This window comes from Equus przewalskii, chromosome 15 (assembly GCF_037783145.1).
Source record: "Equus przewalskii isolate Varuska chromosome 15, EquPr2, whole genome shotgun sequence".
In the NCBI taxonomy this organism is placed as follows: domain Eukaryota; kingdom Metazoa; phylum Chordata; class Mammalia; order Perissodactyla; family Equidae; genus Equus; species Equus przewalskii.
Genome location: NC_091845.1, coordinates 40912465 through 40937460, shown reverse-complemented (window position 1 = coordinate 40937460; position 24996 = coordinate 40912465). Strand labels below are relative to the sequence as shown.

The following is a 24996-nucleotide window of genomic DNA, read 5'->3' as shown; positions in this document are numbered from 1 at the left end:
ACAAAAGAGATTGAAACTGTAAAAAAAACAATCAGAGACAGTGGAGATGAAAAACACAGTGGGTGAGATAAACAAAAATCTAGACTCCCTGAATAACAGAACTGATATTATGGAGGACAGAATTAGCAATAATGAATTAACAGAAAGAGCACTCAAGAATACAATCTCATTTACAGTCACAACAAAAAGAGTAAACTATTGGAATAAATTAACCATTGAGGTCAAAGACCTACACAATGAAAGCTATAAAACATTACTGAGGGGCTGGCCCCGTGGCCAAGTGGTTGGGTTCGCGCGCTCCGCTGCAGGCGTCCCAGTGTTTCGTGGGTTCGAATCCTGGGCGCGGACATGGCACTGCTCGTCAGACCACGCTGAGGCAGCGTCCCACATGCCACAACTACAAGAACCCACAACGAGAAATATACAACTATGTACTGGGGGGCTTTGGGGAGAAAAAGGAAAAAATTTTAAAAAATCTTTAAAAAAAAAAATTACTGAAAGAAATGAATGATGATATAAAGAAATGGAAAGATATTCCATGCACATGGATTAGAAAAACATAGTTAAAATGTCCACACTACCTAAAGCAATCTACAGATTCAATGTGATCCCAATCAGAATCCCAATGACATTCTTTACAGAAATAGAACAAAGAATCCTAAAATTCATATGGGGCAACAAGAGGCCCCGAATAGCTAAAGCAATTCTGAGAAAAAAGAATGAAGCTGGAGGCATCACAATCCCTGACTTCAAAATATACTACAGGAAGCTACAGTAATCAAAACAGCATGGTACTGGTATAAAAACAGACACACAAATCAATGGAACAGAACTGAAAGCCCAGAAATAAAACTTCACATCTATGGACAGCTAATCTTTGACAAAGGTACTAAGAACATACAATGGAGAAAGGAAAGTCTCTTCAATAAATGGTGCTGGGAAAACTGGACAGCCACATGCAAAAGAATGCAAGTAGACCATTATCTTTTTCCATACACCAAAATTAACTCAATATGGATCAAAGACTGAAAGGTAAAATGTGACACCACAGAACTCCTAGAAGAAAATATAGGCAGTACACTCTTTGACATCAGTGAGATCGGTCTTAGAAGGATCTTTTCAAATACCATGTCTACTCAGGTAAGGGTAACAAAAGAAAAAATAAACAAGTGGAACTTCATGAGACTAAAGAGCTTCTGCAAGGCAAAGGAAACCAGGAACAATACGAAAAGACAACCCAACTGGGAGAAAATATCTGCAAATCATACATCCAACAAGGCGTTAATCTCCAAAGTACATAAAGAACTCACACAACTCAACAACAAAAAAAAACCAAACAACCCAATCAAAAAATGGGCAGAGGATATGAACATTTTTCCAAAGAAGATACACAGATGACCAATAGGCACATGAAAAGATGTTCAACATCACTAATCATCAGGGAAATGCAAATCAAAACTACACTAAGATTATCACCTTATACTTGTTAGAATGGCTATAATCACCAAGACAAAAAATGACACATTCCGGAGAGGATGTGGAGGAAATGGAACCCTCATACACTGCTGGTGGGAATGCAAACTGGTGCAGCCACTATGGAAAACAGTATGAAGATTTCTCAAAAAGTTAAAAATAGAAATACCATATGATCCAGCTATCCCACTACTAGGTATTTATCCAAACAACTTGAAATCAATAGTTCAAGGAGACTTATGCACCCCTTTGTTCATTGCAGCATTATTCACAATAGCCAAGAAGTGGAAGCAACCCAAGTGCCCATTGACTGATGAATGGATAAAGAAGATGTGGTATATATACACAATAGAATACTACTCAGCCATAAAAAAAAGACAAAATCGTCCCATTTGCGACAACATGGATGGACTTCAAGTGTATTACATTAAGCAAAATAAGCCAGACAGAGAAAGATAAACACTGTAGGATTTCACTCATATGCGGAAGATAAACTAGCACATGGACAAAGAGAACAGATTAGTGGTTACCAGAGGGGAAGGGGGGTTAGAAGGTGGGCACAAGGGGTAAAGGGACTCATTTACATGGTGACTGACAAATAATAATGTACAATTGAAATCTCACCATGTTATAAACTATTATGACTTCAATAAAAATTTTTTTAAATCTACCATCCAAGAATACTTTACCCAGTAAAGTTGTCCCTCAGAAATGAAGAAGTAAAGATTTTCCCAGACAAACAAAAGCTTAGAGAGTTCATCACCACTAGACCTGTCTTACAAGAAATGCTGAAAGGAGTTCTTCAAGCTGAACTGGAAAGATGTTAATTAGTAACATGAAAACAAATAAAAATACAAAACGCATTGGTAAAGCTAAGCACTCTGTCATATTCAGAATACTCTAATACTGTAATATGTTGTTTATCATATTGTTTACTGTAATATGTTGTTTGTGTTAATCACTTAATTCTAGTATAAAGGTTAAAGGACAAAAGTATTAAAAATCACTATAGTTACAATAAGTTGCTAATGATACACAATATAAAAAGATGTAAACTGTGACATCAAAAACATAAAATGGGGGGGTAAAAGCAAAGAGTTTTTGTATGCTATTGGAATTAAGTTATTAACTTAAAATAGACTGTTACAAGATGTTTTATGTAACCCTCATGCTAACCACAAAGCAAAAGACTACTGCAGATACATAAAAGATAAAGAAAAGGGAGTCAAAACATACCACTACAAAAAGTCATCAATTCACAAAGGAAGACAGCATGAAAGGGAGGAAAGAACAAAGGAACTATAAAACAGCCAGAAAACAATTAGTAAAGTGACATTAAGTTCCTACCTATCAATAATTACTTTAAATTTAAATGCATTAAATTGTCTAATCAAAAGGCAAAGAGTAGCTGAATGGATAAAACACAAGACACAATTATATGCTGCCCACAAAAGACTCACTTCAGCTTTAAGGACACAAAAAGACTCAAAGTAAAAGGGACAAAAAAAGATATCCCATGTAAATGAGAGCAGGGATAACTATACTTATATCAGACAAAACAGACTTTAAGTCAAAAACTTAAGAGACAAAAAAGGTCATTATATAATGACAAAGAGATGAATACATCAAGAAGCTGTAACAATTGTAAATATATATGTACCCAACATCAGAACACCTAAATATATGAAGTAAATACTAACAGATCTGAAGGGAGAAATGGACAATACAGTAATAGCAGGGGACTTCAACAACCCACTTTCAACAATGGATAGATCATCCAAACAAAAAATCAATAAGGAAACGCTGGACTTGAACTATACTTTAGATCAAATAGACCTAACCGACATACAGACAACATTTCAACCAAACAGCAGCAGAATAGACATTCTTCTCAAGCACACACAGAATATTCCCCAAGACAGATCACGTGTTAGATCACAAAACAAAAATTAGCAAATTTACTAGGACTGAAATCATACTAAGTATCTTTTCTGACCACAGTGGTATGAAACTAGAAATCAATAACAAAAGGAAAACCAGAAAATTCACAAAGATGTGGAAATTAAACAACACACTCCTGAACAACCAATGAGTCAAAGAAGAAATTGAAAGAGAATTAAAAATGTCTTCAAACAAACGAAAATGGAAATACAACATATCAAAACTTCTAGGATGCAGCAAAAACAGTTCTAAGAAAAAAGTTTATAGTAATAAAGGCCTACATTTATTTGACTTATGGTTTAATTTGTTTTTTGGGGGTTTTTTTGTTTGTTTTTCATCTTGTTTTTATTTTTTTATTTTATTTTTTTTATTGAGTTATGGATAGGTTACAATCTTGTGAAATTTCAGTTGTACATTAATGTCTGTCAGTCATGTTGTAGGTGCACCACTTCACCCTTTGTGCCCACCCCCCACCCCACCTTTCCCCTGGTATCCACTAAACTGTTCTTAGTCCATAATTTTGAATTTCTCAAATGAGTGGAGTCATACACAGATTATCCTTCTCTCGCTGGCTTATTTCACTTAACATAATTCTCTCAAGGTCCATCCATGTTATTGCAAATGGAATGATTTTGTTCTGTTTTGCAGCTGAGTAGTATTCCATTGTATATACGTATCACATCTTCTTTATCCATTCGTCTGTTGCTGGACACTTAGGTTGCAATAAAGGCCTACATTTAGAAAAAAGAAAGAACTCAAACAGACTATCTAACTTTACACCTCAAAGAACTAGAAAAAAAAGAACTTAGCCAAAAGTTAGGAGAAGGAAGGAAATAAAGATCAGAGTGGAAATAAACAAAACAGAGACTAAAAAGACAACAGGAAGGCTCAAAGAAACCAAGAGCTGGATTTTTATTTATTTATTTATTTATTTATTTATTTTTTAAAGAATGGTGATTTCTGCTGGTTGGAGCTTCCACATTCTTTTTTCCTTTTTTTAAAGATTTTATTTTTCCGGAGCCGGCCCAGTGGCACAGCAGTTAAGTGCACACGTTCTGCTTTGGTGGTCCAGGGTTCACCAGTTTGGATCCCGGGTGTAGACATGGTACCACATGGCAAGCTATACTGTGGTAGGCATCCCACATATAGAGTAGAGGAGGATGGGCACAGATGTTGGCTCAGGGCCAGTCTTCCTCAGCAAAAAGAGGAGGATTGGCATCAGTTAGCTCAGGGCTAATCTTTCTCAAAAAAAAAAAATTTTTATTTTTCCTTTTTCTCCCCAAGAGACCTGGTACATAGTTGTGTATTTTTAGTTGTGGGTCCTTCTAGTTGTGGCATGTGGGATGCCACCTCAGCACAGCTTGATGAGCGGTGCCATGTCTGCGCCCAGGATCCGAACCGACGAAACCCTGGGCCGCTGCAGCAGTGCACGTGAACCTAACCACTCGGCCACAGGGCCAGCCCTAATTTTTTTTTTTTTTTGAGGAAGATTAGCCCTGAGCTAACTGCTGCCAACCCTCCTCTTTTTGCTGAGGAAGACTGGCCCTGAGCTAACATCCGTGCCCAGCTTCCTCGACTTTATATGTGGGATGCCTACCAGAGCATGGCTTTTGCCAAGTGGTGCCATGTCCACACCCAGGATCCGAACCAGCAAACCCTGTGCCGCTGAGAAGTGGAACGTGTGAACTTAACTGCTGCGCCACCAGGCTGGCCCCAGAGCTGGGTTTTTTTAAAAAGATGAACAATACTGACAACCCTACAACTAGACTCACCAAGGGAAAAAGAGAGAGGACTCTAATAAATAAAATCAGAAATGATAGGGCTGGCCCTGTGGCTGAGTGGGTAAGTTCGCACACTATGCTTCAGTGGACCAGGGTTTCACTGGTTGAGATCCTGCGCATACACCTAGCACTGCTCATCAAGCCATGCTAAAGTGGCATCCCATATAGCTCAACTAGAAGAACCTACAACTAGAATGTACAACTATGTACTGGGGGCATTTGGGGAGAAAGAAAAAAAAAGAAGATTGGCAACAGATGTTAGCTCAGGTGCCGATCTTTGAGAAAAAACAGTCAGCTTTGCTGCAGTGGCAGTATCGTAACCAATGAGGTTTATCTGAGGCGCGATTACTGCTAAGTGAAAAAAAAGTCAATATGAATTTTTTTTAAAGAAAGGAAGGAGGAGACATTATAACTGATACCACAGAAATACAAAGGATCATCAGAGACTACTATGAACAATTATATGCCAATAACTTTGACAATCTATAAGAAATGGATAAATTCCTAGAAACATACAACCTACCAAGACTGAATCATGAAGAAACAGAAAATCTGAACAGACTGATTACCAGTAAGGAGATTAAATCAGTAATCCAAAACCTTCCAAAAAGCAAAAGTCAAGGACCAGATGGCTTTACTGGAGAATTCTACCAAACTTATAAAGAAGAACTAATACGCAATCCTTCTCAAACTCTTCCAAAAAAATGAAGAGGAGGGAACAGTTCTAAACTAATTTTACAAGGCCAGCATTACCCTGATACCAAAGTCCAACAAGGACACTACAAGAAAAGAAAATTACAGGCCAATATCTCTGATGAATACAGATGGAAAATACCTAAAAAAAAAATAGCAAACTGAATCCAAGGGCATATTAAAAAGATCTTACACTACAATAAAGTTAGATTTATTCCTGGTGTGCAAAGATGCTTCGACATACACAAATCAATAAACATGATACACCACATTAACAGAATAAAGGATAAAAATTATATGATCATCCCAATAGATGTAGAAAAAGCATCTGACAAGATTCAACACTTTTCATGCTAAAAACTCTCAACAAATTGGATATAGAAAGACTGTACCTCAACATGATAAAGGTCATATATGAGAGGCTCACAGCTAACATCATACTCAATAATGAAAACTGAAAGCTTTTTCTCTAAGAGCAGGAACAAGACAAGGGTGCCCACTTTTGCCACTTCTACTCAATATAGTACTGGAAATCCCAGCCAGAGCAATTAGGTAAGGAAATAAATATTCAAATTGGAAAGGAAGAAGTAAAACTGTCTACAGATAACATGATTTTATGTTCTAAACTCCACCAAAAAACTGTTAGAACTAATAAATTCAGTAAAGTTGTAAAAGGATACAAAAATCACTATACAAAAATCAATCCTGTTTCTATATGCTAACAACAAACTATCAGAGAAAGAAATTAAGAAAACAACCCCATTTACAATAGCATCAAAAAGAATAAAATACTTAGCAATAAATTTAACCAAGGAGGTGAAAGACCTGCATACTGAAAACTGTAAGACATTGATGAAAGAAATTGAGGAAGACACAAATAAATGGAAAAATATCCTATGCTCACTGGTTAGAAGATTAATATTGTTAAAATATCCATACTACCCAAAGCAATCTACGGATTCAATGCAATTTGTATCAAAATTCAATTGGTATTTTTCACAAAAAACAGAAAAAAATATTCCTAGAATTCGTATGAAACAAAAGACCCCAAACAGTCAAAGCAATCTTGAGAAAGAACAACAAAGCTAGAGGCATCATACTTTCTGATTTCAAACTACATTAAAAAGCTATAGTAATCAATAGTATGATACCAACATGAAAACAGACATATAACCAATGGAACAGAGTAGAGAGCCCAGATAGAAACCCACACATGCAGAGTCAACTAATCTTTGACAAGGGCACCAAGAATACACAATGGGGAAAAGACAGTCTCTTCAATATATGGTGTTGGGAAATCAGGATAACCACATGCAAAATAATGAAACTGGATCCTTATCCTTTACCACTCAAAAAATTAACTCAAATGCATTAAAGACTTAAATGTAAGATCCCAAGTCATAAAAGTCCTAAAAGAAAACACACAGAAAAAGCTCCTTGACATTGGTCTTGGCAATGATTTTTGGATACGACACCAAAAGCACAGGCAAAAAGAGAAAAAATAAACAAACAGTACTACATCAAATTAAAAAGCTTCTGCACAGCAAAGGAATCAATCAACAAAACGAAAAGGCAACCTACGGAACAGGAAAAAATATTTGCAAACCATATATTTGATAAGGAGTTAATATCCAAAACATATAAGGAAGTTATATTACTCACTGGCAAAAAAATAATAATAACTCAATTAAAAAATGGGCAAAGGATCTGAACAGACATTTTTCCAAAGAAGACATACGAACGTCCAACACGTACATGAAAAAGTGTTCAACATCACTAATCATAAGAGAAATGCAAATCAAAACCACAATAGAGATACCACCTCATACCTGTTAGGATGGCATTTATAAAAAAGACAACAAATAACACATGTTGGCAAGGATATGGAGAAAAGGGAACCCTTGTACATGGTTGGTGGGAATGTAAATTGGTACAGCCATTACGGAAAACAATAAAGAGGTTCCTCAAAAAATTTAAAACAGAACTACCATATGATCCAGCAATCCCACTTCTGGGTATATACCCAAGGAAACAAAATCATTATCTTGAAGAGATATCTGCACACCCATGTTCACTGCAGCATTATTCACAATAGCCAAGAAAGAACCTAACTGTCCATCAACAGATAAATGGGTAAGACAATGTAGTGTATACACACACACATATGTATGTTGTGTGTATATATATACACACACATATATATATACACAATGAAATATTATTCATCCATGAAAAATAAAGAAATCCTGCCATTTGCAACAACATAGAAGAACCGAGAGAACATGATGCTAAGAGAAATCAGCCAAAGAGAACAAGATAAATACTGTATAATCTCACTTATATGTGGAATCTTAAAAAAACAAAACAAAACAAAAAAGTGTCAAACTCAGAGAAACAGAGAGTAGAATGGCTATTACCAGGGGCTAGAGGGTAGGGGAGATGGGGAGATGGCTGGTCAAAGGGTAGAAGCCTTCAGTTATAAGAGGAATAAGCTCTGGGGGTCTAATGTACAGCATGGTGACTGGAGTGAATAATACTGTTGTACCTGAAATTCACTAAGAGAATACAAGCATACCTCAAAGATACTCCGGGTTCAGTTCCAACCACTACAATAAAGTGAACATCACAATAAAACAAGTCAACAAACTTTGTGGTTTCCCAGTGCTTATAAAAGTTATGTTTACACTATACTGGAGTCTCTTAAGAGTGCAAGAGCATTATGTCTAAAAAAATATATACATATCTTAATTAAAAAATACTTTATTGTTAAAAAGTGTTACCCATAATCGGAGCCTTCAGGAGGTTGTAATGTTTTTGCTGGTTGAGGGTCTTGTAAAAAACACAGTATCTGCAAAGCACAATAAAACAAACTGCAAAAAAAGGAGGTATGCCTGTAGGCTGTAAGCATTCTCACTACATACAAAAAAGGTAACTATGTGAGGGGATGGACATGTTAATTAACCTGATTGTGGTAATCATTTCACAAAGTATATATATGTCAAATCATCATGTTGTATACTTTAAATATATATACAATTTTACTTGTCAATTATACTTCAATAAAGCCAAAAAAATTAAATAAAACAACTTTAATAACAATAGACAGACATTTAGCAAATATTTATATACTGATTTACATTTAAAATACATATAGTAAGGGCCGGCCCCGTGGCTGAGTGGTAAAGTTCGCGCGCTCCGCTGCAGGCGGCCCAGGATTTCGTTGGTTCGAATCCTGGGCGCGGACATGGCACCGCTCATCAAGCCACGCTGAGATGGCATCCCACATACCACAACTAGAGGGACCCACAACTAAGAATACACAACTATGTACCTGGGGGCTTTCGGGAGAAAAAGGAAAAAAATAAAATCTTAAAAAAAAAATACATATAGTAAGATACAAACTTCAACTACATATTTACATCCTTCTCAACCTCAAAGCTAAAATTAAGGCCATACACACATCTAATTACGTACATTACAAGAATTCCCACTAAAGTCAGAGGCCAAATGAGGCTATGCACTTAACCACTATTTACTACTGTTGCGAAGATACCAGCTATCACAATTTAGGCAATAGAAAGAAAACACAGCTATACCACTGGAAAATAAAAGGTAAAATTATCAGTATTTGAAGAAGATATTATTATATATCTAGAAAATCCAAGAGAACCCATTGAAAACCTTTTACAGTTGATAAAACAATCAGGTAAGGTGGTGAAAATTAATATACAGAAATCAATGCCTTCACAGACATCATCAACAAGTAGGTAGAAGATATACTGTTTCAATAACCCCAAAAACAAACAAAGAAAAAAGATCTGAGAATAAACTTAACATGAAATGCCAAGAAATCTCTCAAACTCTGAGGGACATAAAAGAAGACCTGAACAAAGAGAAAGGCATGCAATCATCTTAGTGGGGAAGATATCGCCAAAATGTCACTCTTCCTACATTAACCTAAAAATGTAACACAGTCCCAATAAAAACAAACAGGACTTTTTTCAACTAAACAAACTTATTTTAAAGTTCATACAGGAAAACAAAAATAGCCAGAAAAGTTCTGAAGATTAAAGGTAATGAATGAGAATTACTTTTACCAAATATCAAAACGATAAAGCTAGATGGGGGCTGGCCCCATGGCCAAGTGGTTAAGTTCGTGCGCTCCGCTGCAGGCGACCCAGTGTTTCGTTGGTTCGAATCCTGGGCGCGGACATGGCACTGCTCATCAAACCACGTGGAGGCAGCGTCCCACATGCCACAACTAGAAAGACCCACAACGAAGAATATACAAGTATGTACTAGGGGGCTTTGGGAGAAAAAGGAAAAAAAAATAAAATATTTAAAAAAAAACGATAAAGCTGGAGTAATTAAAATGATGTGGTATTAACGCGTAAATACATGAATTGATGTATAGAATAGAAAGTCCAGAAATAGACCCAAATGTACCTGATATGTGGCAAAGTACATCATATGCAGTAAATGATAAAGAATATTTAAACAAGTGGGAGAAAGATGAATTGTTCAATAAAACGTGTTGCAACAAATGGGTGGCCATTTGGGAAGAAATTAAGTTGGACCCACACCTCACACCAAAATAAATTCCACATGGATAAAAGATTTAAAGGTAAAAAAAAAATGAAATATAAAATGTGCTTTAAGAAACCAGAAGATAATTTTCATATTCTTCTACTTCAGGGATCTTTCTAGGTATGACAGAGAACTCAGATGCCTTAAAAGGTCAATAAACATGACCTGAGTAAGAACCAAAAGTTTTTCATGACAAAACCATCCTAAGTAAGATAAATAACAATATGGAAAAATATAACTGCCATTCATATGACTGACAAAGTGCTAATTCTTTCATATATAAACAATTTTTACAAAATCAATTTAAAAAATACCAAAGCCCAAAAGAAAACTGGGTAAAGAATACAAACAGCTTTTTCACAGAAAAGAGAAATGGCCTTTCAACCTTATTGCAACAAGAGAGAAACAAATTAAAACTATCCCTGATATAACATGAGCGTTCATTCTATTATTCTTTTAACTTTTCTGTAGGTTGAACTTAGAAGTTTGGGGGGAAAAATCTACACAAATTATTTTTTCACCTACCAAATTGGCAAAGATGAAACTGTGTGGTACCACAGTGCTGGTGAGGGTGTCAACAAACAGGCACTGCCACACACAGCTGAGAAGCATACGCGGACAAAACCTCTATGGTGGTTTATCTAGTGAGAACTATCAAAATTACAAAAGCACATACTCACCAACCCAGCACTCCTGCCTCTGGTAAGTGATGGACAGATACATTTGGCCACACGTGGACTGATGCATATAGAAGGTTACTCGGTGTTGTCTGCACTAGCAAAATTTAAAACACCTTACACATCCATCAATAAAGCTCTGACTAACTTAAATTAAGGTACCTCCTGCCAATGGAATATTATCCAGTTGTAAAGACAATGAGAAAGCTCTTATGTATTGATAATGAACTATCACAAAGAAAAAAGCACGGAGTATAGGGTGCTACTTTCATGTAAAAGAAAAGACTCTTGTATTTGTATTAGGCACAGAGCACCCCTGAAGGGACACTCGAGAACTGGTAACACTGGCTGCCTCTGAGGAGAGGATCTGGCGGCCATGGGCAAGAAAGAAGGGAAACTTTCTCATGTATACTCTGTCGTACCTTTTGAATTTTGTGCCATGTGAATGTATTACTGCACTGAAAAGCTAAAATTAAAACATGATGAATAAAGCTGCTCTGTGGAATAGCAGGCTCCTTGTCTTAAGTTTCTGTAACTGTGTATTTCCCCCCTGCCCTGTGTCCATTGTGCCTCTCGGCCTCCCCTAATTGACTAGTCCCGCTCGGGAGAAGGTCACAGCTGAATTGCCTTTGTGCTCCCTAGAGCATCCAGTACCTTGTTTGGTACACAGCGGAAAGTCGCTGTAAGTCTCTTCCCTGTGCTAAACTAGTCCACTGGTGCAAACAATTAATCTTCGGGGGAAAGAAAGTTTTCCTAAAAGCTGCTTTGCAAAGTGGACCAATGATCAGGACAGGAAATTCTGCTTCTCTAAGCATCAAAATTAGCCAAATAAGCTGGAAGAATTTTCAGCAGACCAAGTTAACAGTACTGAAAAAAGACAGGGATTTCAGTTAACGAATGAAAGCTGATTTCAGAGAAGTGGAGGCTTGAAAACACACATATTCACGGGGATGATTATTGCCACATTTAGAATAATTGTTGGGATGGCACAGCAACACTCATATTGAAGGAAGACCAAATTAAATTAATTGGTTGTGATAGTCATCACAAATAACCATGTACATGATGCTCACCTTCATAACTGAATATCAACAAACTTACTAAAGATTTTCTTCCACAATGCCAGCTACCTACATTCTTATTCCCTCTTGATCTGGTCAGGAATGACTAACAAAGGGATTGAACTGACCACTGCTATGAATGTGGGCAAAGAATCTGTTTTAAAGCTAGAAACAACCTGGGAGTCCAATGGGGCAGGCCCTGTTTTCACAAGATAAGATCTTTGGCCCAGGGGACGGTGCCCTCAGCCTCAGTCCCAGCAGGTGCAGGTAGGAACATGGCCAGAACCAGCCTCCTGCTCTCAGCCACACATGGTCACATCCAGGCCACAGAGGACGGATGCCCATTGCCTGGTTTCCTGACAGAAGTATGGTCTGCTGGAGAGCACGAGAGTTCTGGAGAGTTTACCCAAAGTGGAGGTGTGATGAGCCTCTACTTTATTACTATCTCAAAAGCTTTTAGGGGCCGGCCCCGTGGCCGAGTGGTTAAGCTCACACGCAGTGCTTCGGCAGCCCAGGGTTTCGCTGGTTCGGATCCTGGATACAGACATGGCACCGCTCATCAGGCCATGTTGAGGTGGCATCCCACATGCCACAACTAGAAGGATCCAAAACTGAAAATACACAACTATACCAGGGGGCTTTGGGAGAAAAAGGAAAAATAAAATCTTTTGGGGAAAAAAAAGCTTTTAATATGTCGCTTGGGAGATGGTTCCATTCCAAACACAAAACGTGCAAAAAGGGCTGTTCGTGAGAGGAAGAATGGCAAAGAAGAGAGCAAAGAGATGAGGTTCACCTGGGGCCCTTCTCCCTGGAACCATCTTTTCAACAAATAGCGCTAATAAAACTGGACTGCCACACGCGAAAGAGTTAAGTTGGACCCTTACCTTGTACTATACACAAAAAGTAACTCAAAACGGATTGCAGACCCAAATGAAGAGTTAAAACTATAAAATTCTTAAAAGATAACATCGGGGGAAAGTTTCATTATATTAGATTCGGCAAGGATTTCTTGAATATGACACCAAAAGCAGAGGCAACAAAAGAAATAGAAAGAATCCTAAAATTCATATGAGGCAAAAAAGAGCTAAGAATATACAATGGAGAAAGGAAAGTGTCTTCAATAAATGGTGCTGGGAAAGCTGGACAGCCACATGCAAAAGAATGAAAGTAGACCATAATCTTTCGCCATACACAAAAGTTAACTCAAAATGGATCACAGACTTGAAGGTAAGACGTGAAACCATAAAACTCACAGAAGAAATTATAGGAAGTACACTCTCTGACATTGGTCTTAGAAGGATCTTTTCAAATACCAAGTCTACTCAAGCAAGGGAAACAAAAGAAAAAATAAACAAGTGGGACTACATCAGGCTAAAGAGCTTCTGCAAGGCAAAGGAAATCAGGAATAAAACAAAAAGACAACCCACCAACTGAGAGAAAATATTTGCAATCATATATCCAACAAGGGGTTAATCTCCAAAGTACATAAAGAACTCACACAACTCAACAACAACAAAAAAAACAACTCAATCAAAAAACAAGGAGAGGATATGAACAGACATTCTTCCAAAGATATACAGATGGCCAGTAGGCACATGAAAAGATGTTCAACATCACTAATCATCAGGGAAATGCAAATCAAAACTACACTAAGATTATCACCTTATATCTGTTAGAATGGCTATAAACACCAAGACGAAAAATAACATTCTGGAGAGGATGTGGAGGAAATGGAACCCTCACACGCTGCTGGTGGGAATGCAAACTGGTGCAGCCACTATGGAAAACAGTACAAAGATTTCTCAAAAAGTTAAAAATAGAAACACCATATAATCCAGCTATCCCACTACTGGGTATTTATCCAAACAACTTGAAATCAATAGTTCAAGGAGACTTACGCACCCCTTTGTTCATTGCAGCATTATTCACAATAGCCAAGAAGTGAAAGCAACCCAAGTGCCCATCGACTGATGAATGGATAAAGAAGATGTGACATATATATACAACGGAATACTACTCAGCCATAAAAAAAAGACAAAATCGCCCCATTCACGACAACATGGATGGACCTTGGGGGTATTATGTTAAGTGAAATAAGCCAGATAGAGAAAGACAAACACCATATGATTTCGCTCATATGTGGAAGACAAACTAACACATGAACAAAGAGAACAGATTAGTGGTTACCAGAGGGGAAGGGGGTTGGGAGGTGGGCATAAGGGGTAAACGGGCATGTTTATATGGTGACTGACAAACAATAACGTTCAACTGGAATTTCATGATGTTATAAATTATTAAGACCTGAATAAAATACAGCAATAAAAAAGTAAATAAATAAACCACTACAATGAGATACTACCTCACATCCATTAAGATAACTACTATCAAAAAAACAAAGGGGCCAGCCCTGTGGCTCAGCGGTTAAGTTTGCACACTCCACTTCAACGGCCCAGGGGTTCGCCAGTTCGGATCCTGGGTGCAGACCTAGTACTGCTCACCAAGCCATGCTGTGGCAGGCATCCCACATACAAAGTAGAGGAAGATGGACACAGATGTTAGCTCAGGGCCAATCTTCCTCAGCAAAAGAAGAGAAGGATTGGTGGTAGATGTTAGCTCAGGGCTAATCTTCCTTGGAAAAATAAAGAAAAAAAGAAAAGAACAAGTGTTGGAAAGGACATGGAGAAATTGGAATGCTTGTGCATTGCTGGTGAGAAGTTAAAATGGCACAGCCTCTGTGGAAAACAGCATGGTGGTTCCTAAAAAGTTAATCATAGAAGTACCATATGACGTAGCAATTCCACTTCTCTATTTACCCAAAAGAATTGAAAACAGAGACTCAAACAAATACTTGTACACCCATGTTCATAACAGCATTATTCACAATAGTCAGAAGGTGGAAACAACCCAAATGTCCATGAATGGATGAATGGATAAACGAATTTGGTATATTATACCATGGAATATTATCCAGCCTTAAAAGGAAGGAAATTCTGACACATGTATCTACCAAAACAAAAAAAATTGAACAGCAAAAGAAAGAACGAGTACACAGGAAGGCACAGGGGAAGGCAGGACTCAGAGAGATTCAACTATACAAAAAAATAAAAGGAACATGGAGAAAAAGGAAGCCTCATACACTGCTGATGGGAATGTGAACTGGGGCAGTCACTGCAGAAAACAGTATGGAGATTTCTCAAAAAATTAAAAATAGAAATACCATATGATCCAGCTATTCCACTACTGGGTATTTATCCAAAGAACTAAAAACACTAATTCGAAAAGATATACGCACCTCTAATGTTCACTGCAGCATTATTCACAATATCAGTGCAACATAAGTGCCCATCAACGGATGAATGGATAAAGATGATGTGGTATATACACACAACTGAATATTACACAGCCATAAAGAAAGATGAAATCTTGCCATTTTCGACATCAGGGACAAACCTTGAGGGTACTATGCTAAGCAAAATAAGTCAGCCGGAGAAAGACAATTACCACATGACTTTACTCATATGTGGAAGATAAACAAATACACAGACACACAGAACAGATTGGTGGTTACAGAGGGGAACGGGACAGGGGAAGGACAAAAGGAGTAAAGGGGCACATGTGTATGGTGATAGATGGCAACCACTTTTGGTGGTGAGCATGATGCAGTCTATACATAAGTCAAAATATAACGATATGCACCTGAAATTTACATAATGCTATAAACCAATATGACTTTGATTTAAAAAAAGGAAATAAGGCTAAGAACAAAGATTTGGCTATAAGTATATAATCATAGTAATGTTTAGAATATGGATGAAATGTGCTATATATTTTACAGTAAAATCTGACACAAAGAGCAAAATATCTAGCCATTAAAAACAATGTTATAAGCCAGAAGGAAGGTTAATATAGAAAGAACAAGCAAAAGGATTCTGAATACAAGCTGGACTCTGAGCTCTCTAGTGGCCAAGGCAAAGGGGGAACCATTACTGATACAGTTCACAGTATACTTTAGACAAAATCAAACAGTGGCTCAAAAGAGAGGCACTGGACCTGAAGGTAATTTCTAATTGGCCTCACAGATTTTCTTGGAGACTTTTTGTATAGATTTCAATGCAAGCTGATGGGGCCATGCAAAGCTAAATTTAGTAAAGAGTAACCGGAAGAGCGGCCAGAATTGGTCCAGCTTCACCCAAAGACAAAATACTGCCTAGAATGGGTGCATTGAAGCACCATCCAGTACAGGCCCATGGATGTTCCTTCTCACAGTTGAGCTTGGGATGGCTTTGGGAGGTCAAGAACTCAAGATCATCCTCCCTGACAAGAATATGATATACAATATTCTCCGCTCCCTGCTAAAGACAGGTCTTGATGTTTTTAACAGTCACTGTCACTGGGGTGACAAATCCAAATGAACGTCAAACCCAGCCAGGGCTCAACCCAGAGAGAAGAGACCTAGTCCCCCCCAGGAGCTGAGGTGGCATAAACATGAGCTGGTAGAGGGAAGAAGGGTTAGGAGGGCCAGCTTAAGGCAGATCATGAGAGTTGGGAGAGTTACTAAAGATTGCTGGAGAGACTGTGACTGGAGACTTTTTGAGTGCTAGTTCAGTTTTCTGAAAGGTGCAACCCAAGCCCACAGCCAAATGCAGCAAGGTGGATTGGATGAGGCTGCGCAAAGGAGAAAGTTATTGGAAAACATAAAAATAAGTGAGATTTTATGTTTTAAAAAACCAGACATGGGGGCCGGCTCAGTGGTACAGAGGTTAAGTTCACAGGTTCCACTTCAGCGGCACAAGGTTTGCCAGTTCGGATCCTGGGAGTGGACCTACACACCGCTTGTCAACCCCTGCTGTGGCAGGTGTCTCACATATAAAAAAAATAGAGGAAGATGGGCATGGATGTTAGCTTGGGGCCAATCTTTCTCAGCAAAAAGAGGAGGGGTGGCGGCAGATGTTAGGTCAGGACTAATCTTCCTCAAAAAAAAAAAAAACCACCAAAAATGTTGTACAACAGTTTTCTACATGAAAGATGTTCACACAATAACATAGAAAATGGATACAAAAAGGTATGATCCCATTATATATACGGAGAGAGAAGAGAATGAGCAAGAAGCCTAAGAAGCCAGCTAGTGGTTACCACCAGGATGAGAGACTATTTAAACTATTAGAAACTATTTAATACATACATGTGTATGTATGTGTGTGCTTGCTAATTAATTTTTCTTAACTGTGGATGACTTGTATTAAAAAAAAAAACAACTCAGGGCCAGCCCAGTGGCACAGTGATTAAGTTCACATGTTCCTCTTTGGCAGCCCTGGGTTTGCAGGTTCAAATCCCAGGCAGGGACCTACACATCACTCGTCAAGTCATGCTGTGCCGGCATCCCATAAACAAAAAATAGAAGACGACTGGCAACAGATGTTAGCTCAGTGCCAATCTTCCTCACTGAAAAGAAAAAAACCTAAACGATAAGACTGACTGATGCTGATGGGATTCTGCACGAAACATATAAACACTGGCATCGTGCTCTGGTTTTAGGTGCCTAAGTATGGAGCCATGGCTCTCAAAGTATGGCTCCCCAGGCCAGCGGTATCTGCACCTGGTAACTTGTTTGAAAGTCAAATTCCAGGGCCTACCTCTGACCTACAGAATCAGCAACTCCAGTAAAACAAGCCCTCCAGGTGATTTTAATTTACACTAAAGTTTGAGAACCACCACTATGAAGTAATGATATCTCACCTAGATAAAAATAGCTTCCCTAGTTAGGAAAATATATTTCTTGCTCAAAACCCATTCTGTTATTCTAACCTACTTCCTGAACAAATACTAATCAATGGAATAGTAAAATGATAAGCTGGAAGGTGATAAGATATTTTTCAAATTAGGTAGAATTCTGAAACTGCTCATTTTGAGATAATGTACCAACCACTGCAGTGGAATGAACTAAAAAAAAAAAATCAAATCTAGCTTGTAAAAAGTGATAAGGAGGGGTTGGCCCCATGGCCGAGTGGTTAAGTTCGCACACTCCGCTTCAGCGGTCCAGGGTTTCGCTGGTTCAGATCCTGGGCGCGGACATGGCACCGCTCATCAGGCCATGCTGAGGCGGCATCCCACATGCCACAACTTGATGGACCCATAACTAAAATATACAACTATGTACCGGGGAGACTTGGGGAGAAAAAACAGGGAAAAAAAAAAAAAGATTGGCAATAGTTGATAGCTCAGGCGCCAATCTTTTAAAAAAAATGATAAGGAATCAAAATAGTTGAAATTTCAACATTTAGATGTCTTGAAAATACTCTAAAGTTGGGGAATGGCACAAATACAATTATTACAACTACCATATTTGTGTAGTCTGACTTCCAACTGAAATTAACGTCTTTAAAATAGAAGAGGTTCAATAAAATTTAACTTCTAAAAGGCTATATCAGTCACTATAGCTTCAAACTTAAGCTCAGTGCTATATCTGTGACATGAAGACTGTAGAAATGTCAGATCCTCTTTCCTACTCGTGACTGCAATTTTTTAAATAATTTATAACTGGTTATTAATATGAAATGCCATTCTTTCTGATTATGTGGAATTACAGTGAACTTCACTAGACTTTCAACTCAGGAACAAATGGTTAGCACAATGCCTTACACAACTTACGCATTCAGAAACCACTAAATATCAAATAACCAGTGGTTACCAAATGTTTTTCATTATGAATCCCCAACAACAAAAATCTGAGTATACATCCCCAATATATGCATATTTATGTATAAATTATATATGTACTACTGTGATAATATAGTGCACATTATAAACTACATAATAAAAATGAAGTAAGGCTGAAATAAACACGAAGGTCAGTTTTAATTTTTTTCCCCGAGACCCACATGCACCCTTGATGCTTGCACCCTCCCCTCTTGGACTCCACTGCAAAGCTGATGTATGCAACCCTGCAACTACTCTCCAGCAGTGCCCCTGACCACTCAGGTGGAAGCTGTCAAATGCAGTGGCCAAACTGCTGTCTCCTTCCTGAGTTCCATCACCTCTGAGCCAAGTCCACGACACAGGCTCCTCCCTTCACCTCTATCACCTTCTTCTGTTACCTCTCACCTGGCAACGCGCAACGCAGACGACCCGTGAAGCCAGCAAGTACAAGAACAGCACAAAGCATGGACTCTGTTGTCAGACAAACCTGGGTTTACGCCTGGGCTCTGCCTCTAACTCACTAGGTGACCCAGGGCCAGTCAGATAACATCTCTAAAACTCACCAGTAAAGGGGGTGATAACAGTATCATCTTGCCTGGTTATTACGATGATGAAGTGAGATAAGCTATTATTACAGCACCTAGCACAGGACCTAGACAGCACAAGTGCTCAACAAATATTCTACCCAGAATTATTACTTCAGGTGGCAAAAGAAGTCCCCTGGACTTTGAGTCATCAGCCAACTCAGGAAGGGACCAAGTTACAGTGGAAGTAGCTCAGGTGGTACAGTCAGGCACATCTGGTGCAAAGGCCTGATCCACCACTTCTAAGCTGGGCAATCCTGAGAACCTAGTTTCTCCATGAGGGGCAGTCTTCTCACCTGTTCCTTGTGAGTGATGACACAAACCATATATGTAGCACCCGTCAGAGCCAGTAAAACTACCACTAGTGGCCAGCAAATGGCCACCAAAGGGAGGGTAAGCAAAGAGCACATAAAGCCAAGTGTCATTCCAGGGTCCTTGGGACACAGTCACGTGCATGGCTAGATACTAAGAGAGTAAGCATCCCTAAAGTCTACTGCCAAGTGTTAATAAATGCATGTGTACTGAACTCCACAGGTACGGTCTGCTGCCCACTAGACGGTGTTCTTGCTCATATATGACCTCAGGCAAGGCACAATATTTATGCCTCCATTTTCTACTCATAAACTAGGAGTAGACTTTTGACCCACCTCACAACAGCAAACTAATCTAGATGATTGGGGTGGGGGTGATTATAAAGAACACAGAGACCTCTGGAGAGGGGTTGTTTCTGCCACAACAGCAAAAGAAAAGAGAGCTCTCAAACACCAGATTAGTTCATAATAAATGAAAAGTAATTCTTTCAATTTCAAGCTATTACCAAAAAAATTAATATGGAAATATATTTATACATATTTTGTGTTTTTTAAATCATGGGCCCAGTGGGAATGCTGCCAATGTGTAAAACACCTAACACCTAAACTATATGTCCACTTCACAAGAATTATTACAAAATCCTCAGAAAGAGTTTAGTCACACAGCTCTGTCACCATAGAACGTGGGGCGGTAGGTGGCCCAAACTCGGGGGAATTAGTTCCCCCACAGGGACTCAGTGCCCCCTTCAGCCAAGAGCATTTCCACCTGGACCCCTTTCTGCGATTCAGTCTGGATCCAGGGCTCCCTGCAACTAATGCTATCGTGACATTATAATCCTGTAGGATATACTAAGGTAATACACCCACCCAGAAGTAAACAGAGACAACACGAGTGAGCAAAGTAAGGGTTTGAGCAAAAGAGAAAAGTAGAAACCAAACAAAACCCAAAGAAGCTATGCGTTGCCTCTCAATTAGATCTTCCCTAAGAGGCAGGAGCGGACAGCATGTTCTCGCCCGCACCCTGGAAAACCCAGACAGCCCAAAAGCAGGTTCTAGAACCGACAGCTTCCCAGGTGACGGCGGGGCCAGTGGGCATAACGGCGCGGCCCCCTCTCCAAGCAGAGGTCACCCAGGGCCAGGGGTGGGCGCGCGGTGGGGGTGGGGACGCGGCGGCCTGGTCCCGTCTCCGGGCTGCCGTCTCCGTCTCCGGCCCAGCCCGGCCCATGCGGCTGCTGGACAGCGCCCACGCCTGCGCGCCCGCGCCTCCGGCGGCCCCCATGCCGGAACTCCCGGGCCGCGCGGCAGGAGGCCCGAGACCGGATCCGCGGCGGTACCTGTGGCAGCAGCAGCAGCTCCCGGGCTCCGGCGGCGGCGGCAGGGCGCGGCGTGCGCGCTCCCGGGCCGCAGTCCGGTGCGTGGCGCCCGCCCCCTCTCTCCTGGACGCCCGGCGCCCGCGCAGCTCTCCGCCCCTTCACCTCTCACCTCCTACCTTTCCCCTCCCACCCCCACCGCCGTCCGCACGTGCTCCCAGCGGCGCGCGCATGCGTAGTCGAGCCCCGCCCGGGCTCGCGTTTGCCCCCTGGCGGAAGCCAGTCACACAACCCTAGGGGAGGAAAAGGCGGCGGTGCAGGGCAGAGCCGGGCCGGCGAGGCGGGGCGTGAAGACGCGATAGGGCCCTAAGGACCGCACCAGGGCTTTTGACCACGGGTTCCGGATAATTATCAAGAACATGCACAAGATTCTCATGTTCCTTGTTTTATAACAACGAAAAATTTAAAGCAGCCCAGAGACAACAAATGCAGATGGGTCGAATAACTTACGTGCATAAAATGAGTTTCCCTACAGGCTTTTAAAAGGATTAGTTTTACGAATACTTACTGATGTTGAAAGTTCTTGAAAGATGGTTCAAAATGAGTTGTAGAGTATGAACTCATTTTTTGTTAAAAACAATCCCAGGAGAGGGGTCCGGGGTGACGCTGAGGTGTGGTCAGTGGATATCTCTGGGTGGAAGAGCATGGTGTTGGGTGTTTTCCATTTGCTGATTGACATTTAGCCATTTTCTACATAGAATGTGTATTTGTTGTAACAGCAAGAGCAACATCCACAGAGCGGTTACTCGTGTCGGGTGCTGAGCTGAGCACTTTGCACACTTCTCATCCCGCCTTCCCGAAAACCCCGAGGTCGGTCTTGTTATTGGGTCCCACACAAGGGGAAGGGGAGGCTTCCCCCGCGCTGGGGCGCTGGCCCATCCCGGGATGCTGCCCTTTGCGACTGCCGACCTTGATCACACCACCCCACGCCCTCGGGTACCCGGGTCTCGAGAGTCGGAGATCAGCCCCGCCCCACCCTGCTGCCCTAGGCCTGCGCAGCCGCTCAGCTCACCGGCACCAAGCCGGGCTACCTGCACAGGGCAAACCCTGCTCCTGCCCTCAAGCGCTGCGGCGCTGGGTTTGCTTTAAAGTGCAGTATAGCCACAATGCAAGGCAAAAGTTAGAGGTGGCCCTTCAAGCAGCTCCAGCCGCCTTGTCCTTCCTGGGCCTCCTTTAGAGTGTAACCCCCTCCCTCAACCTTGTTCCCACTGGACTCTAGACCACCTCTCCAAGGCCGCCAATGTCTTGCCTCCCTTCCTGCCTACCACACTATTGTCACAGTGAAATTAAATAATAATGAGGACAACTGGCCTTGGCCCAAGTGACCTTTAAGATTATGCCCTGGGGGTCGGCCTGGTGGCCCAGCACTTAAGTGCACACGTTCTGCTTTGCAGATGGGCGGGGGCAGGTTCAGACCCCTGGTGGGGACATGGCACTGCTTGGCAAGCCATGCTGTGGCAGGCGTCCCACATATAAAGTAGAGGAAGATGGGCATGGATGTTAGCTCAGGGCCAGTCTTCCTCAGCAAAAAGAGGAGGATTGGCAGCAGATGTTAGCTCAGGGCTAAATCTTCCTCAAAAAAAAGATCATGCCATGTATTCAAGGTCGGCTTTTGGCTTTAGATGAGAATTCTTACTCTCTTTTTTGTTATTTTTAGAGAAAGGCAACAACAGAGCAGTATGGGGAAGTCTTACATCCCTTACCCATCCTCATCGATCTCTTGAAATGCCATCATCCAGCCCCTGAGAAATCTTGGGCAAAAATGATCTCACTTCCCTGTCACGAGTTCCTCCCTGTCTCTCCATTGCCTCATTCCTTTGAGCAAATATAAAGTCTATGCAGTTTTTTAGTTTTCTGAGTGAACCTACCATGAGCCTGCACGACAGAGTCCCAATCCCTTCTTTTACTGCCAAGTTCCTACAAAGAATGTGGTTCCAAACTTGCCTCCCAGCAGAATCATCTGGGGAATATTTAAAGTTAAACCGAGTCTTCCTGAGCCCTACCCTAGACCCACTGGACCAGAGCCTTCTCCTCAGAGAGGACCAGGAGCCTGGCTTTTCACAACCTCCACAGTGGGGACTTAATAGCCAGACTGTCTTTTGGGGACTGCTGTCACTCCCCTCACTCACCACCCCTCCCCTACCCGACCACACCACCAAACCTGTGTCTGCAGCGGACTGACCCTTTGCAAGGTCTAGACGCTTTCCTCCAAACACAAAAGCCCCCAAAACTGACAAGCACTTAGCTAAGAACTTCCGTGCTTGCAGCACAGCCGAGAATCCTCCACTGCCTGAGAACCAAGCGAGACTCTGTGGGGGAGCAGAGGCTCCTGGGCCCCTGGGAAAACTGCTACAGAACACCCCCCAATCAGTGGCCATGATTTTAGGGCTTCCCTTCCAACATTATGAAAAGAGGGAAAAGTTGAAAGAACCATGCAGTTAACAACTATATATCCTAGATTCTACAACTGTTAACGTTTCACTTAGTATCTCATATCTAGCTTTTAAAAAAATCTATCCCTTTATCCACCTGCCAATCATCTTACTTATTATGCATTTCCAGGTAAGTTGCAGGTACCTGATTTTAGTTTTTAAACATAATTCAGGTAGAACAGCTCCACGTAGCTCTAGCTAAAGCTCAACCTTACTACAGATTGCTCCCCATGGGAATGATAAATTCAAAATTTTTAAAAACTAAATGGAGCTTAGAAATCTTTAAGAAGTGTTAATTCCAAGTACTTGAACTTGCAGTCTGGGCCAATCCTCATGACAATCTTGAAAAATAGGGGCTGGGCCTATTTCACAAATGAAAAAAGCTTCTTCAAGAGGAGAGATTTGCCCACGGTCACTCTGAACCGGGTGGCACAGTCTGGGCCCAGGACTCTGGGTTCCTGCTCAAGGCCCAGCTGCTTCGGCTTGTCATGGACACAGATAAGGATGTTTCATAATAATACAGTCTGTCTTTGCAATCGCTTGCACTAATAATGATGCTCAGTATGAATTAAGCAATAGTGACAGCAGCTGGCAACATGATAAAGTGGGAAGGACTGCTTCAAGGCCAGACTCCTTGGATTTGAATCCTGATTTTGATTCAGCTGCTCTGTGGCCAGGAAAATTAACTTAACCTCAGGGAACCTCGACTTAGGAGTCAGGTTCGAAGACACAACCAAGAACATTGACCTCTGTAGTATTCAAAAAAATTAAATCAGTGTGAACACATGTAAAATGTCTACATTCCAATAAACAGTAGCCATTCTAATAGCCATGATACAATCACTAACAACATTTAAAATCTCCAACTTGTATTGATAGTCATTTATTGCCTTTACTACCTATCAAGTTCCTACCATGTGTCAGAGACCAGGGATATAAGACGTTAATTCCCTGAACTAGAGAGGTTGTCTTAGTGCATCTTTTTTTTTTTTTTTTAAAGATTTTATTGTTTGCCTTTTTCTCCCCAAAGCCCCCCGGTACATAGTTGTATATTCTTAGTTGTGGGTCCTTCTAGTTGTGGCATGTGAGATGCTGCCTCAGCGTGGTTCACTGAGCAGTGCCATGTCCGCGCCCAGGATTCAAACCAAAGAAACACTGGGCCGCCTGCAGCGGAGCGCCAAACTTACTTAACCCCATTAGTGCATATCTTTAAACAAAACCTTACAGGCAATATGATAAGGGTTATGACAGAGGTCATAATAGCAACCATTAATAATGAAAACTATTGATTGTTAATCCTCATGCTGGCCTTTAGAGGCAAGTAAGATAAACCCCATTTTAAGGATGCAAAAACTGAAGCACCCAGAGCTTTAACAACTTGCCTGAGGTC

The 24996-nt window shown here is 40.7% G+C and overlaps 1 protein-coding gene and 1 pseudogene across 7 annotated transcripts in view; one reads left to right on the top strand and one right to left on the bottom strand.

Annotated features, from left to right (window-relative positions):
- The window catches only part of SCAP (SREBF chaperone), an 80715-nt gene extending 59254 nt beyond the window's left edge, over window positions 1–21461 (bottom strand). For 2 of the 7 annotated variants that reach the window (XM_070575535.1, XM_070575539.1), the window contains exon 1: window positions 21139–21461. The gene's annotated coding sequence lies outside the window, so the exon portion shown is untranslated. Of the gene's footprint in view, window positions 1–19789; window positions 21010–21138 lie in introns of those variants that run through there. The other 5 variants (XM_070575543.1, XM_070575544.1, XM_070575545.1 and 2 more) reach the window with 5 other exon arrangements.
- On the top strand, window positions 5489–5612 carry LOC139076267 (U4 spliceosomal RNA; annotated as a pseudogene).
- Window positions 21462–24996: the final 3535 nt, after the last annotated feature.